We start from the raw sequence: 8,310 nt of genomic DNA, 5'->3' as shown, positions 1-8,310 counted from the left end.
GTTCAAACAAGTGTTCAATTTGCTATGTGTGGCGCCATAATTCAGACCTACAGGACGAAAAAGTGTTAGTGTCTTTATTAATAACACAATTTATTTTTAGCCCGCCTGTTCCTGTTTCACCAGTTAACAAGGGTGCGTGGTGCGAGCTCAGCATGGCGACTTTTCTTAATATGCTCCTAATTAAAGCCTTGCATACACTCAGCAGGCATGTAGGCGGAGGTGTGTAAGAAGATTTATAATAATAACAATATCAGCCCTGTATCCTTGAGCTTCGCCATCGGAGGGTCATTCATTTTTTTATATTTTTATATTCATGTTTTTTAAAATATATATGTAAATAAAAAACTTTAAATAAAGAGAATTCACATATCAGCCCTGTATTATAATATACTGTCCCACAGCTAGCCACGGTCCTCCTCTACTACTGAGTGAGAAGATTGTTTAATATAATATTTAAGTATATGTTAATTAATGTTTTTAAATCTTTGGGTTGTTATTATTAATTTGCGTTTTGTAGCCATCACTGAAGTTAATCTCATTGATTTATTGGTCAATAACTAATTATTAAATATATTGTTTTCGTACGTTTGTTTCTGTATTTATTTTAGCTTAACTAGCAATTTTAAGTAATGTTTTATTTTTGTTAGTCATTGATTCCAAAATTAGTAACCGGTATAAAGGTAATGTTAAAATTATTTTATGGTTGTTAGTGGTTTTGAAGACGGTACAATTTTTGTTAAATGTTTTATTTTTGCTCTTTCGTTTTAGTAAAATCAGTAAGTATACGTCGACATCATAGTTGACGCCATAATTTTAGGAGTTTTCTGATGTATCGCCGAAAACAAGCACCCAACAATAATGAAATTTATATGGGACCACACGAGCACCAGCTTTCAAATAAAAAATAATCGTCAAAATCGGTTCACCCAGTCAAAAGTTCTGAGGTAACAAACATAAAAACTACAATAGAATTGAGAACCTCCTCCTTTTTAAAGTCGGTTCAAAATGACGTTGAATGTTGACGCCGCGCCGCTTCAAGTTCAGGGTTGACCGATTTTGATGAGTCACAATAAATTACACATGTAAAATACGTTGTAGCTACTAAAAATTAAGACTTAAAATTCCTGGCAGCTTTATCACATTTGAATTAGATTATCCATAATGAATTCTACGTCATTAATAATAAGGTCGAACTATGTCAATATAGCATACAATATGTTTTCACCCTTCTCCAGTCTTCGCATGCGCCTACCTCGGCTCAAGCATCTGAGTGCTACCCTGTGTAGGAATGTGAATGAAAATAATATAGTACTTATCGATATTGCAATTTCTAGTAAATTTAACAATATTCTTATTATATCATAAAGATGCGGGGCTGTAATAAATTTATTCTACGGTATTTTATGTATATTAAAGCAGTTCATCATCATTTTTAAATTGAACCATTACAATTATGCTAAATTAAAAAAGAAATAAAAATACAAGCATTTTATTAGCCCGTCAAGTACCTGCTGTCTAAACAAAGCAGTATGATAGGTATGATATGATATTTTTTTAGACTGATACATAATGTATGATTAGAAAAATATTATAATCAATAATTATACTGCGTATGAACTACTATAAAATAAAGAATTGACTTCAAAAACGAGAATTTATCATCCCATTCACCACAGTGTCATCAAAATATTATCACATACAATTTAGTATTTTTGAAAGTTTTAAGGGAACTGCGTAATATATTGACGTTATCGATACTGGATCATTGACATTTCATAATCGATAGGATCACTTCACTATCCGTCCCCACCGAATCGCCATGACACTACGCCACGCACGTCACGTGAGCCCACTTAGAACCGACGCCATCGAACAAAATATTGGACATTTGAAATCGTGAGTTTTACTTTTATTGTTTGGCAACATTATTAGTTTGTGCTTGTTTATGGATAGATTGTTGTAAAAGGTGCTTCATTGTTTACAATGCGTAGAGTAGTGTTTAATAGTAAAATTAAAAGGTAAATAAGCTCAATACTATGCCTTTTTGTAGGTTACGGTGACGGTAATTTCAGAAATAGGGGTGGAATTTGTTAAGCCTACTTTTATATAAGTCTATGTTTGGTTAAAAACGAGTATAAATTACAAGGTTACGGCCTCATTAAATAAAAATCTCGGGACTTAAAACTAATAACACAGACAAAAGTGTTGTATGCATGCTTTAAACCAAAATAAAGTAAATTTATTAACCAATGTACTAAGACCCTACTGACGTAGCTTTAGTTACCAAATTCAATCGATACCTAGGTAATGTCCGTAGTATTGTAATGCTCTTTGCCTAGGTAATAAAGTAGATATCAATATTGTATAAGTATAGAAAATTTCTGCAAGAACTCGAAATTTTGCAAATACATTAAATTCGTTAACTGTATAATTTAATAACACAAATTTGACTCGAGTATTTAATTCAGTGTAATTAACATATAAAAAAAGTAATTTTCACATCATTAGCATAATAGTGCGATAAATTTATATTTTACGTATTCATAAATGATTATTATGTTTTGAACCGCTTGTCTCAAAAATAAACGCAGTTGCGTAAATGTAGTCTCGAAAACTCATTTTCCTAAAGCTGGGAGTGTAGGTACCTACCTATTGTTTTGCGTTGTTTTTCTAGTAAATTTAACAATAAGTAAGTGAGTGGGTATCTACCAATTAAGTTGATTATAACTGGCTTAAAATATTAAAAGCATTCCTTAATACGTAATTCCTAGGTACCTATACTTATTTTGTAATTAGATATTCATGCGACTCTCCTGCCTAAACATGATTACGCGTCGTTAAGTGGCGCTCTTGGTCGTTGCCAACTTTTTGCTATCAAAACACTAGCAATTAGCGGATCCAGCAAAAAAATAACAACTCGTAACAGTGGATGACTTATTTTTTTATTTAAGAAAAGGCATTATACAATAAACAATCATTATTAACAATACTTAAACACTAAATTACACTAACACTAGATTGTCTTCCTTAAACCTATGCCCTAATTGAAATTAAACTAAATTACTCTCTATGATGGGTTTTATCCTTGTTTGGAGAAAGTGGTGGAGTACTTAGTAGTAGTAAGTGGATTATTACACCGTGGTAATTAGTTAAATGTAGATATGAAAGGCGAAACTATTACCTGATATATCAATATATATAGATAATCTCGGTAAGCTGTATTTTAAGGGTGAATTCCATTCAGAGCATACCTTTATATATTTTTTAAAATACTTAACTTATTTTTGGCCGCCGTGATGAGACCTATCGCACCCGCGTACTAAACTTCATATTACTCGAACGATAGTATAACAATAGCTCTGTATGAAATTGCTACTGTTTATGGGCGGTCGTATCACTTACCATCAGGCAAGTGGCAGGCTCGTCTCGTCATTCAACGGCAAAAAAAATTGCTGTATACTCAGGATCAGGGGCGAAAGGTAAAATTTGCCGAAAGAGCAACCCACCACAACATTGGTATGCGATCTCCAAATCGTTCTAATGATAATTATTAGATTTTAATGAAGGAAGCCGACAGGAATCGGATTATACGGACCTTTGGCCACTGCTCGGGACTATGTTCATCGGTTAAATTGGTCTATCGCTCATAGGAAAGCTATATTACTTTTTTATTGCTTTCAATGATGAGACGAAACTTACCGTTCGCCTGATGGTTAGCGATACGACCGCCCATATACAGTAGAACCACCATCCAACACTTTGAAATATAAAATATTGTTTGGTATTCCACTGCGCTCGCCATTCTGAGACGTGAGATGTTCAATCTCATTATATCCAGTAGTTACACTGGCTACAATGTCCTTCAAAGCGGAACACAACAATGACAACACACTGTTGCTTAGCGGCAGAAATAGACATTGCGGTGGTACCTACCCAGGCGGACTCTCACATATGAAAGGCCTACCACCAGTAAAGTATTTCTGAGTGCTATAGGCTAATTTTTATCCCGAAAAATACTTGACACGCGGGCGAAGCCGCTAGCATAACCACTAAGTAATAAATTGGTTTTAGAATTAGTAACAGTTTTCTTGAAGAGTATTTTTTTTTTATTGGCCTTGGTTTTTTGACTGAGTGATATTAGCAAATCTGAAATTAGACTGGTATTTCAGAAGGGGGCCCATAAACCAGCAAGCTGGCGATAAACTGGTGGAAGGAGCCCGACATGGGAGGTAAGCTTTATGTGAGTGATTGCAGACAATCAATAATTTAAATATTATTTAAATTTTACTTACCAGAACAAATTCCGATTTACAAAATGTCTTGTAAATGTAGACGTCTTCGTGACCTTTACTCAACCTGGCGCCATAAAAGCAGAAATTAATCGTGCTGTTCATTTTTTTATTATAATTTATAAGTTGTATAAAGAAGGTCGTAATTCGAGCTGTTTTATCAGTATTTGACTTACCTACTTCTATAAATCGAAGGCTGGTATGGACACTGGAGATCTAAAATTATTTACATTTAATTAAAATCTAACTAAATTCAACTAGAATGGGTATAGAATTTACCTAAAAAGTTTGTTACCGTATGGGCGAACGTACGCGCGTAATGCTACGCTACGAAATAAATGAATTACTTAATAACCTTGACTGCTTACGCGCTAATTTCATAAACATTCCCACGGGAGAGCTTGGGTCGATAGTTTCATTTCCATAGCCTTGAATAAATGAATAAAATGGCTGAATTTCGGCCACGGTTGCCAATGTCAATGGAGATCAGCCAGGTACGCAGGATATATTACACATGGAGTGCACAAGTGTGTGCGCAATACACAGGTGCACTCTCCGTTCCTTCCACTCTCATAGTCCGATGAGACGGCAAATCGACATGACCAAAGAGAAATCAGTTGGTTCTGCCAACGGATTTATGTGCTTTCTAAGGCATTACACCGCCATATACCTGACTCCGAGCTGCGACTGACTAATTTCTCAGAATGAAAAAACGCAGTCAAATTAAATTTGGCTCCGACCCGAGATTCGAAGCCAGAAACTCATGGCGATAGTACTCGTACACGTAAATAATACATCTACGCCTGACCTATATGACCTGAGTTCACCAACTGGCGCACACGCTTATGCACTATAATTTTACCTGGCTGATAACCGTTGAGATTGGCCGCCAAAGTTTCGGCTTGGAGGGATTCATTCGCATATAACGTATTGTATAGTGCCTGCCGGGGAGCGGCAAGGCTGCTCGGCGGCGCGGGTGTGGCGAGCGGCGTGTAACACGCTCGTCGCGCCTGCTGCCGACGACGCCTGAAAGCTCAGATAGTCGACGCCTCGCCGCCTGACAGCATGTGGCACTCGCTCAGGAACTGTGTCGCTTACCAGGTAATCCAGGCATTTACAAGCGATCCCAATTTTCGATCCGAATTCGAATTAACTAATCTAGTCATTTATACATTAAAAAAAACTTTCTTCTCATTTGTTTATTTTCACGATGGCTATAATAACTAATCTCAAGTCATCTGTACATATAAACAACTTTGTTCTGATTGGTCTATTTTCACGATGGCTCGAAATAAGGGATAGTGATCGTTTGTTGCTCTGTATCACGCAAAAATCATTCCTTGGATTTAAATTTAAATTAAGGCAAAATATTATTTAACAAACATTTAATATTGATCTCACCGTAATGTAACCCTCTGAATCAAAATTTATTAATATTCTTAGAAATTTCTCTAAGAAGTCCTCAAAAGCTCTATTGGCTGTCCGGATTTGGCCCACAGTCCGTTAGTTTATTTTTTTATTTTAAAATATTTTAAGAGTTACAATGGTATTTGTTAGTAGATAACATCGCAAAAACAATTAGGTTTATGTTTATGCTATCAGAGTTGGATCCCTGATCAAAGGTTGATATACCTTATTTTTTTGTCATGGAGAGAGTTTACATACTTACAATTACAGTAACAGATAATTAAACCATTCACACAATATACCAAGAAATTTCTCTAAACTAGAAAAAACACTTTCCCATAATCTATTTTAGATTTCACCTTTGTTCCGCCCGAGTGCTCATCTCTGCGGCTCATAATGCGATTATCTAAGGTGATTACACACGGTACATCACGCTTGATAAGCACGCATGATCAGTCTAACGATCATGCAAATTTTTGTCTTAAAAATAGCTTGTTCTTTTACAAGGTCGTAACCTAAATGAATATTGTTAAGCCGATGTAAATTTTAACGTGTAATAAAAATGTTTTTCAGCTAGATGTAAGCCGTCAGTAATTTGCTTATTTCCTGAGCTTCAATCTTTACACCTACCCTAATTCCATTTTAAAGTGGAGTCGATAGAATACATTTTTTCAAGAATGTTATAGAAAGGTTATGACATAGTTTTTGGTGTATTTATTTTTCATGATTTCCTATGTTAACGCGAATGTTAAACATCGAAATAAACTATTCAATTGTAATTTCTAAATATGCCGATAGATTTAGTACTTTTTCTATGGTTCTATGGTTTGTAGCACTCACAAAAAAACCCATACTTTTTCACAATTTCCAGGCGGGGGTATGGCAGAACCTGTTGATGAAAGGCATAGATGACGTCATCCAACCGGCCGCGTTCAAACTAGCCATAGTATTACGTCACACGCCCTCTGAACTCGCTGCGAAGTTATTAGCAGAGCTGCTCAGCTTACATCCGCAATCTGTAAGAAATACTAACAATTTTGAGCTTTTGAATCAGAACAGCTACAACTCAACGTTAAATAAATATTAATAAAGAGTAATGTTATTTTTACGCGCCCTAAAGCCACTACTACTACTCTAAGAGAATTCATTGCAGTGGCAACATCATACTTTCTGTCAGAAATGCACCCACGCACACGCGATATATCGACCAAATAATCAGAAAACTAAAACCAGGATTTTTCGTAAAAATTGATAATTTTTGGCACAATGTCAGCAAAGGTGAAGACGAGTATGTGGTTTCGTTTAGTAACGCAATATCAAAATGACCCTGTATATATTGATTGACTGCCTCAGTGCCGTTATTATAATGCATACATGATACAAGTACAACAACCGCGCTGATTCTTCGATTCGAATTGGATCGGGTCAAAAATAAATGATTCATGTTATTTCAGCAAGACCTAATCTCCTACGTACTGGCACTCCTCACCGACGACGAGGCCTGGTGCGGGTCGTGTGGATGCAACGCTGTTTTGGGCTCACCGGCGCCACTCCGCGACCTGCAACTCTTCGGGGACCTGGAACTGGCAGTCATGGCCGCCTCGCGCGAGGAGTATGACGCACATGCCAAACTCGTGAGAGCTGAGTACTCGAAGCTCACAAACGATAATTACGTAAGAGCTTACAGGATTAAGGTGAGATGTCAAAGTATTCCATACTTGATATAGGCTGTCGTATTAGGCCCTCCTTAACCCCTCCATTGCCCTAACAAGCTGTGGCATAATTAGCCTCCTATAACTGCTCCATGGTTGACCTAAAACTCAGTTCTGGTCTGGTCATTCTGTGCCCCCCAGGGTTTGCAACCTGCGCTTGGGCATTGCTAGCACTGCTTTAGTTACGGCACTGGGAATAATATTACCTAATGGTAGACAGTAGTCTACTTGCAGTAACAACAGACACCAAAGTATTTTTGTTGCCTTTTAGAATTGACGTCAAGCAATCGACTTCAAACGTTTTTCCGCGAGATAATAGATAATAAGTTCAAACAATATTTTTTCTTTTTCAGGTTTTAAACCAATTCACCCAAATACCAAAACTATACCACACGCCTGAGGTTCGAATGCTTTTGAGAGTAGCGGCGAGAGAGAACATCGAGCGAGAAATATGCACACTCAGAGAGCACTTACTCACCGGCCGGAAAGACTAGCCACTGTCCGACTTGACAAATGACAGACGGTGTTTTTGACAGCTGTCAAACTAGGTTGTCAAACGTTATTGAGCTGTGAAATGTCAAAAACACCACGCGCGGCGAACGTGCTGAGTTCAAATAAATGTAATGAAGCAAATTTTGCTTTTTGTCGATAGCTTGAAGCGCTGAACGGATCGAAGCCCCAATATATTTACAATTTTAAATAGAGCTTATTTTTTCGTTTTTTTTTTATGAAAATGTTTCCTGTTTTATTGGTATTCCCCTCATTTATTTTTAGACGATACGGGTAGACATCATTCATTAGCAAGCTGAAGTATTTTTTTTGTCATGTATGGGGTTTATTCTCAATTCTTTTGTAAGAGATTGGGGACGAAAAATATACCGTTGCTAAGATAAATAAATATT

At 36.5% G+C, this 8,310-nt stretch overlaps 1 pseudogene; it reads left to right on the top strand.

Annotated features, from left to right (window-relative positions):
- Positions 1 to 1,807: 1,807 nt before the first annotated feature.
- Positions 1,808 to 8,134, top strand: LOC119188461 (annotated as a pseudogene).
- Positions 8,135 to 8,310: the final 176 nt, after the last annotated feature.

This window comes from Manduca sexta, chromosome 5 (assembly GCF_014839805.1).
Source record: "Manduca sexta isolate Smith_Timp_Sample1 chromosome 5, JHU_Msex_v1.0, whole genome shotgun sequence".
In the NCBI taxonomy this organism is placed as follows: Eukaryota; Metazoa; Arthropoda; class Insecta; order Lepidoptera; family Sphingidae; genus Manduca; species Manduca sexta.
Note: the sequence above shows the minus strand (reverse complement) of the source record. Positions and strands in the feature narration are given on the sequence as shown.